Source organism: Orycteropus afer, unplaced genomic scaffold, assembly GCF_000298275.1.
Source record: "Orycteropus afer afer isolate SDZICR_OR568_19922 unplaced genomic scaffold, OryAfe1.0 scaffold00037, whole genome shotgun sequence".
Lineage (NCBI taxonomy): Eukaryota > Metazoa > Chordata > Mammalia > Tubulidentata > Orycteropodidae > Orycteropus > Orycteropus afer.
This window is the reverse complement of record NW_006921624.1, coordinates 13,611,223-13,621,049: the sequence shown is the minus strand read 5'-3', so window position 1 is coordinate 13,621,049 and position 9,827 is coordinate 13,611,223.

The window sequence follows — 9,827 nt, the reverse complement described above, 5'->3', positions numbered from 1 at the left end:
AAGATAAACGTTCAGACAACACAGGCTTCCCCCGCCCAGTTTCCCTCTGGCTAATTACAGTATGCATCAAGAGGCCCTTCAGGTGGATGAAAACCAGAGGCCTGACCATTAATTTAAATAACAAATACTGTCAGCTTGGCCGTCTGCTAATGGCCCCTAGCCCTACAGGCTGTTCCCAGTGAGGATCTGTGAGGATCTGTGAGGATCTGTTCTCTGGCCCCAGCAAGATCATAAAAACCCAGTCATTCTGTTGTGGCAGAGATGGATGTGAGTCAGGGGCCAACTCACTGGATCCTCTGAATCCAGACAACAAAAGGAGACTCCAGGATGCCCCAAAGCGCTGGTGCCCTGTGAGGTAAGGATTAGGTCTTTTCAGAAATGCTGAAGTGTTTCGGAGTTTGACGGAAGCTGTGGGGCAGAGCCTTTGCCTAGCACTCCCCTCAGGACCTAGCCATTTACGGATTTCATCCTTTTTCACCCATATTAAGAGACCTCCTATCCCTTGACCTATTACTGCTGTTAGGTTTATGATTAACATAAATATTACTTTCCAATTACTCAGAATTTTGAATTTTTTTCCCGAAGCATTTCCTTGGTTATTTCACTATCAAACCCCTTTCCCATTCATCTAAGATTTCAGTTGGGCCACTATTGATGGGACAGTGGGAGGGACATGTGCTGTGTCTCCTTCTTCCAGGGACTGAGTACTGACCCTTCCCCATGGGGCTGGGCCCAGCGAGACCTGGCAGGGCTGTTGTTGCTGGGGAAGCCTTATCCAGCGGTGGGCTGGCTGAGGCCAGGAGAGGCGTAGCAAGCCTCTGCCTCAGGGCAAGGCCAGGCCCACAGCTGGAGGACATTATATGAGCTCTCTGAGTGTTGCAAATGGTTTGTGTTTTGACTACTAAATGAGAGTTTGGTGGTTCAAACTCACCCAGCGGCACCACAGAAGATGTGGAGATCTGCCTCCATGAAGATTATAGCCCAGAAAATTCTTTGGAGTTGTTCTACTCTGTAATACACAAGATCACCACGGGTCAGAATCAACTCAATAGCAATGGTGTGATAGTGGTTTTTATTCTGGGCCACGTAGAAATGTCCTTGAGATGGACTGTGAAGCAGATGACTAAAAACCATCAGTCACCGGCCTATTAGAGGAAAGTCACAGAGCCTGATATTTCTGGTGAGTGTTCTAATTCTGTGCTCTTCAGGGCATGGCAAGTGTTATAGGCGCTAAGGACATATCAAGAAACAAAACCAAAATCAAACCCATTGCTGTAGAGTCTCTTCCAATTCATAGAGACCCTATTGGACAGAGTAGAATTGTCCCACAGGGTTTCTGTGGTAGTTATGGCTGGGCCTGGTTGAATGGCTGGGCAGCTGGTGGTAGTTATTCCCCATGATGAGACTGGCAATCAACTCCATGGTGGGATCTACCACAAGCAGCTGAGTAGCTGCCTTTGGGATGTGTTCTGCTTCCTGTATATAAAGAGAAACCTTGGAAATGGTCTCTAGCCTTTGGCACACTTGGACCCTGCATGTAGCCGTGTAGTTATTCAGCAGCCTGCCATGCTCTGCCGACCTTGGGACTTACTATGGACTTGAGTTAATGGCCTGCCATGTGGGTTGGTAACATCGGGACTGTGCCTTTTTACTTGTCAATCTTGGGCTTGGCGGCCTCAGCAGCCAGCATCTGTCTGAGTGAAGAAAAGCCTCTAGCTTCAGTGGGCTGGGAGCTGGAGGCAGAGCTGAAGCCCAAGGCTGAGAGGCTTTCACCCAGCACCAAGAGCCTGGCACTTTGAACTTGGACTTGAAGCCTCCAAATGATAAGAATAAACTCCTGCTTGTTAAGGCCATTCCATTTGTGGTATATTCCTGTCAGAGCGGTACTAAGGAACCAGAACAGTTTCTAAGGCTGTGAACCTTTAAGGGAGCAGACTGCTACATCTTTCTCCCAGGGAACTACTGGTGAATTTGAACCATTGATCGTTTGGTTAGCAGCTGAACACTTTAGCCACTGCACCACCAGGGCTCTTTCAATGAACAAAACCAAAACCGAACCAAGCTCATTGCCATCAAGTCGATTCTGACTCACAGCGACCCTGTTTGGGTTTTCCGGGCAGTAACTCTTTAAAAGGGAGTCGATTGCCCAGTCTTCCTTTGGAGGAGTGGCTGTTGGGTTTGAACCACCAACTTTCTATTAGTGGTCAAAGGCCTTAGGCACTATGCCACAAAAAATCCCTGTTTGGGTCTAGTGAAAAAGGTTGAAGAATTTCTTTTCTGTAGGACTTCTCAGTACCTTTACATACTAATGGGCATCCATCACCAAAAGAGGGTGAGGTATGCAGTGTTTCCCAGTTACTGGATCCCAAGAATTCTCGTTCTGAGAGACACCTTCTTAAAGTGATGTTCTGTTAACAGGCAATCAGAAACATTAACCCAGTCTGACAGTTGTTGTTGTTATGTGCTGACGAGTTGGACCTGACTCATAGTGGCCCCTCCTTGGGCTTCTGAGGCAGTATCACTATGGAAGTAGATTGCCCAATCTTCCTTCCGAGGAGTGGCTGATGGGTTTGAACAGCCAGCCTTCTGGTTTTCAGTCAGTGCCTTAGACACTACACTACCAGAGCTCCCACCCAGTCCAACAGCCTATTCTAAAAATGGGGAAATGAGGTCATATTCAAATTCGTCCAGGTGGAGGTGGTCTCCTGATTCATGCATAGCACTCTTTCACTTCCTTTCCCATCATTGATTTTCTTTCTCTTTTTTTTAAGGCCAAACCTGGCTTGAAAGTACCTATGATTTGGGAGGCCGTGATGGCTAAGGAAGACCTAAGAAGAACTGATGCGTTTGAGTTATGGACTGCATAATGGATCTGTACAGCCAGAACACTCCTTAGAAACAAGGATGGCAAGACTTTATCTGGCGTACTTTGGACGTGTTATTAGGAGGGACCAGTCCCTGAAGAAAGACATCATGCTTGGTAAGGTAGAGAGTCGGAGACCAAGACAAAGACGCTCAATGAGGTAGACTGACATGGTGGCTCCAACAGTGGGCTCCAACAGAGCAATGATTGTGAGGACAGCATAGGACCGGGCAGTGTTTTGTTCTGTTGCGCTTACAGTTGCTACGAGTCAGAACCGACTTGACAGCATCTAACCACCACCACCACCACCACCACCACAAAGATGAACCTGGATGCTTGAGATAAAGAGAGCCTGGAACTTCTGTGCCGTCCGCTGCCCACATGGGAGTCTTGCTGAGGGATCACACCGCAGTCATGTTCCATGACCTCTCCCCAAGGCCAACCCCACCACCTCATGTGAGAAACGGCTGCTTAGGACAAAAGGCAAAGCACAACATAGGAAGAAAAGTGTGATGGTCAGGGCGTAGGGTGGGGAGCTACCTTACGAAATACTGTTGATGTCGCAATGCTTAGGGGAAGTTGCCATACTGTGGGGGTTTACTTTCCTTGGTGGCCACGCTTGGGTGCTTTGATGTTCTTTGGTCCATCCCTGAAGCACAGAGACTGTTTGGTGTCTAGAATCCACTAAGAGCTTGCAGCATCCAGGGGTGTCACACCCAGTGACCAGGACAGAGAAGAAAACAGAGGCATACTGATGTAAAATCACCTGCATAATGTCATCACTGGGTGATGTCACCTGTGGAGCTAGGATTTGAACCCAGTTCTCCCCATCCTCCCCCAACCGCTCATGCTCTAAACTAGGAAGTCTATTGTCTCTAGGGGACTACAAGCTCTTTTTCTGTGAAGGAGAAACAGGATCTCAGCTCTTAGGACCCTAGAGGGTTTGGGGGAATTGAATGTTTGTTAGAGAATGTTGACAACAGTAAAGTGAGGAGGGACAGTGGCCTCGTTATAGGTACTTTTCAGACATTATTGCTGTAATGAACATCACAGTAAACATCACGTTGCTGGCAAGGGACCGAGCTCATGGGTGCGAAGCTGCTGGCTCAGGGCCACTTGCCAGGGATGGCAGAGCCACACGGAGGCCCATGTCTGTCCGAACTGACAGGTGAGTTCCCTCCACTGCCTCGCATGGCCTGCCACCACTGCACAGGGTTACGGAGTTGAGCGACTACCATTCGGAACAGTTGATAGATTGCTCATTTATGATGCAGACTGACCATCAGCCTGGCACTCATCCCTTCTGGCGGCTTCCACCTCTCCCTTCCCCCTTGCACTTGCCTCCTGAAAATACCTCATAATGAAGTCAAGCAACTGGCTTCAAACAGTCCTTCAGCCGCCTTCTTTCTTCTCCAAGTATTTTTGTTAATATTGTCTTTGATTTCAAGACATTTCAAAAAACCCCAAACTGATGTTAACACTTTCCCCTGAGCTAGAAAAATAAAACACTCTTCTGAGGGAAAAAAAGGCAAATTGTATGTTCTTTTGTTTACACGTGTGTAAAGAGAATCGGTATAGCCCTCCCTGTGGCCAGGTGATTTTCCGCTGTGATACCCAAAGAGGAATGGATACAGCTGGCATGTACAACCAATCTCAAGGGACTTCTTTTCCATTTGGGTGGCCCCTGAAAGGCTTTTGAGCACATAGTTGTTTTTGAAAGAGAAAAAGGAAAGGCTGAGGGGTGGCCATCATTAGCAATAGTTCACACAGATGTTAATTTATTCTGATGTTTGCTTATTTTGATTTTCATTTAACCTGATGTTTGATGCAATTTGTTGGGGTTTTTTTTGTTGTTGTTTTTGGAATTATTGGGCATGTCAAGAAAGACAATGAACTACCAGTGACTAAGAAGCAGACTTTTTTAAAAACAAAAACAAAAACAAAAACATGACCCCGTCATTTTCTTGAATTGATGTAGAAAGAAGGAAGTTAATCTTGGGGTGGGGTGGTGGTGGGGTGGTGGTGGGGTGGTGGCACTGCTTTGATCTTAACTCTCTTTGATCACCATTTACTTGTAAGCTGCCTGGAATTCGACCTTGTTCAAGACTTTCAGCAAGAGGCCTTTACATTGGGGGCAAACTTGAGATAAGCCTGACCCATGAACTCTGGATGCAAAATGTACAGATTCCAAATAGAGAATTCTGTTGGATTTTGGAGCTAGAATGCTTTCTTCAAATTCTGAGCTGTGTAAATTCTAAGTATAGCAGATTGAACACGGGGGTGTGAGTCAGCTAATGGGATCCTCACAGAAACCCTAGGAGGAAGGTTATTACTATATCATTTTACAGATGATGGTGCTGAGACTTGCAGAGTTAAAATAACTTGCCCAAGCCAACAAGCTTGCATTTAAACATAGTTGCTCTTTGTCCAAAGACTAGGATCTTTTTTTTTTTTTTTAATTGTGATTTTGGTGAAACTTTGCATAGCAAAATTGTTTTCTATTCAATAGTTCATACACATTTTGTTTCATGACATTAATTGAAATCCACACAATGTAACAGCTCTCTTCTCACTTTCTCGTGGTTACCTTTTCTGTGAGTCCTTCTTTCCTCTGCATTCCTGCCCTCTGAACTGTCTTCCTATGCAAATGTTGCCCTTCTGATCCCCCATCATTGATTGTTCCAAAAAGTGTACCTACCTGGTGTAATTGTTCACCTCATAGGCCTGTCTATTGTTTGGCTGGAAGCCATGGGAGTGAGTTAAATTCCAGGTGAAAGGTGACTGGGGTCCATAGTCTCAGGAGTTTCATCAGTCTCTATCAGGCCAGTAAACCTAGTCATTTTTGTGATTTTGAATTTTGTTCCACATTTTTCTCCCACTCTATCCAGGAACTCCTATTTTGATTCCTTTCCAAGTGTTTGTCAGGGTAGCTGGGCACCATCTAGTTTTTCTGGTCTCAGAGTCATGCAGGCTGCGGTTTGCATGGTCCTCTAGTCCCTTGGACTAATCATTTCCATATGTCTTTGATTTTCTTCATTTTTCTTTGTTCCAGAAGAAGAGAGACCAATTACTTCATCTTAGATGGTCACTCACAAGCTTTTAAGACTCCAGTCGCTACTCACCAAAATAGGTTGTAAAGCAATGTTTTTGTATAGTATGTTATACCACTTGAGTTTGATGTCCTCTGTGACCATGGCCCCAGACCCATGGGCCCAGCAACTCACTCCCTCAAGGTGTTTGGCTGTGGCTAATAAGTTATCATATCTTTGCCCCTATTTTATATATGGACATTCATATGGCTCATACAAATATGTGTGTAGAAATGTCATCTGCCAAACTTATATACAGTCATGGCAGAGGCTGGGATATTAATGATCAAGCACAGTGCCCTTCCAGAACTGCTGTGTGATCTCAGGTAAGCTCTTCCCTTCTCTGGGCCCCATTTTCCTCTTCTCTAGAATATAGAGCTTGTTGTTGTTATTGTTATGTGCTGTCGAGTCAGACCTGACTCATAGCCACCCTGCCTTGGGTTTCCAAGGTGGCATCACTATGGAAGTAGATTGCCCAACCTTCCTTCCAAGGAGTGGCTGGTGGGTTTGAACCGCCAGCCTTCTGGATAGCAATCAAGTGCCTTAGGCACTACGCTATTTCTAAGACCCTGTCTAGTATTGACTACATATAGAATTCTGCCATCTTTCCAAAAGTCCAGCAAGTATTCAAAAGAGGTCATGTCCAAGTTTGGTCAAGAGTCTGAAGAAAGAGAATTTAATATGGATGGAGAGAACAACAGAGTCACTGTACCAAAAATAATTGGCCTATGTTCAGCCATTTCAAGAGGTAGCATATCATCAAGAACTGATGGTATTGAAGGAAGAAGTCCAAGCTTCACTGAAGGAACTGGAGGAAAACAAAGGTCAGAAATTGATGGAATACCTATTGAGATGTTTCAAAAAATGGATGCAGCACTGGAGGCTCTCACTCATTTATGCCAAGAAATTTGGAAGACAGGTGCTTGGCCAACCAACCAGAAGAGGTCCATATTTTGCCCATTTCAAAGAATGTGAAAATTACCAAACTATATTATTAATATCACATGTGAGTAAAATTTTGCTAAAGATAATTCAGAAATGGATGCAATAGTACATCGACAGGGAACTTCCAGAGATGCAAGCTGGATTTAGAAGAGGATGTGGAACAAGGGATATCTTTGCTAATGTCAGATAGATCTTAGCTGAAAACAAAGAATACCAGAAAGATGTTTACCTGGGTTTATTGACTATGCAAAGGTGTTCGACTGTGTGGATCATAACAAATTATGGATAACATTGTGAAGAAGGGAGTTCCAGAACACTTAATTGTGGTCATGAGAAATCTGGAAATCAGGAAAGGTGTGTGTTAGGATTGTATCCTTTCACCATACTTATGCAATCTGTATGCTGAGCAAATAATCTGGGGAGCTGGACTATATAAAGAAAAACACAGCATCAGGATCGGAGGAAGACTCACTCATTAACAACCTGTGATATGCAGATGACACAATCGTGCTTGCTGAAAGTAAAGAGGACTTGAAGCACTCACTGACAAAGATCAAAGCCTACAGTATGGATTACACCCCAACATAAAGAAAACAAAAGTCCTCACAACTGGACCAAAAAACAGCATTATGATAAATGGAGAAAGGATTGAAGTTGTCAAGGATTTCATTTTACTTGGAACCACAATCAATGCCCATGGAAGCAGTAGTCAAGAAATCCAACAATGTATTGCATTGGGCAAATCTGCTGCAAAAGTCCTCTTTAAAGTGTGAAAAAGCAAAGATGTCACTTTGAAGACTAAGGCACATCCCAAGCCTTGGTATTTTCAGTAGCCTCATATGCATGTGAGAGCTGGACAGTGAATAAGGAAGACCGCAGAAGAACAGATGCATTTGAATTGTGCTGGTGAAGAATATAAAATGTATAAACCATGGACTGGTAGAAGAATGAACAAATCTGTCTTGGAGGAAAAACAGCTGAAATTTCCCTTAGAAGTGAAAATGACCAGGCTTTGTCTCTTATGCTTTGGTCATATTGTCAGAAAGGGCCAATCCTTGGAGAAGGTATCCTGCCTGGTAAAATAGAGGGTCAACAAAAAGGGGAAGATCCTCAATGAGACAGACTGACACAGTGGCTGAGGTGATGGACTTGGACATGGCAATGATTTTGAGTATGGTGCAGGACCAGGCAGTGTTTTATTCTGTTGTACGTAGGGTTGCTATGAGTTGGAACCAACTCAGTGGTACCTAACAGCAACAGAGTGAGCCAGCATTTATAGTAGCGACTGCTCTGTGTGCTGGGTGTTTTACATGTGTACTGTATCTCCCTTAAATCTTCACCATAACTCAACACGGTGATGGTTAGATGCCACTGACTCCCTTTCAACTCATGTTGTCTGTGTGTATGACACAACGTAGAATGCTTGGTCCTGCAGCGTTCTCACAACCGTTGGTACGTTTGAGCCATCCTTGCAGCTGCTGAACTAGTCCATCTCATTGAGGGTCTTCCCCTTTTTTCGCTGATCCTCTACTTTACCAGGCATGATGCCCTTCTCCAGGGACTGGTCCCTCCTGACAACATGTGCAAAGTAGGAGTGACGAAGTCTTGCCATCCTCCCTTGTAAGGAGCATTCCAGCTGTACTGCTTCCAAGACAGTTTAGTTCATTCTTTGGCAGCCCATGGTATATTCAATATTCTTGCCAACGCCATATTTCATAGGCGTCAGTTCTTCTTTGGTCTTCCTTATTCATTGTCCAGCTTTCACATGCATAGGAGGTGATTGAAAATATCATGGCTTGAGTCAGGCATGCTTTAGTCCTCAAAGTGACATCTTTGCTTTTTAGCACTTTTAAGAGGTCATTTGCAGTAGATTTGTCTAATGTAATATGTCATTTGATTTCTTTATTGCTGCTTCACTGGGCACCGATTGTGGATTCAAGTAAAATGAAGTCCTTGAAACTTCAAACTTTTCTCCATTTATCATGATGTTTCTCATTGGTTCAGTTGTGAGGAGTTTTGTTTTCTTTATATTGAGATGTAATCCGTACTGAAAGCTGTAGTGTTTGATCTTCATCAGTAAGTGCTTCAAGTTCTCTTTGCTTTCAGCAAGCAAGGTTGTATCATCTGCACATCACAGGTTGTTAATGAGTCTTCCTCCAATGCTGAAGCTGCGTTCCTCTTCACATAGACTAGGTTCTTGGGTTATTCACTCAGCATACGGATTGAATAAGTGTGGTGAAACACACAACCCTGACATACATCTTTCCTGATTTTAAACCATGTAGTACCCCCTTGTTCTAGTTGAGTAGCAGCCTCTTGGTCTAGGTACAGATTCCTATCAGCTCAATGAAGTGTACTGGGATTCTCATTCTTTGAAATATTACACATAATTTGTTATGATCCACACAGTTGAATGTCATTGAGGTAAGTATTATTATTATCCCCATTTTACAGATGAGGAAACTGAGGTTCTAACAGGAGATGCCCTTTGTCCAGTGACAGAGCCAGGATTAGCTTCTACTTTTCCATAGTGCCCTGTTGCTCCCTCATCAAAGAGCACTTTGTAACTAAACGTTCTTTTACCTAACTATGTCCAGGCTAGACAGTGAGTCCCGAGTGTCAGGGACTGTGTTTAAGTCTTCTCTGTATCTCTAGGGGTCAGCACAGACTCTGGTCCAAAATAGATGGTCAATTAACATTGTTGGATAAACAAACCAAGCACTCATGGCATTCAACTGTGGTAAATACATGGGGTCTCACTTGGAAGGGAAAAAGAGGTGTGGGGGGAGGAGCTCATTAAATGCCTTCAGTCACAGGGTCAGCAGCTTGAGCTGATTTCCTCCCCAATCCAGATGCCCACCCTCCTTCACAAGCTTGGAATTGAACTCAGATTGGCAAAATATTGGTCAAACTGCTTCTATTTGTTTATT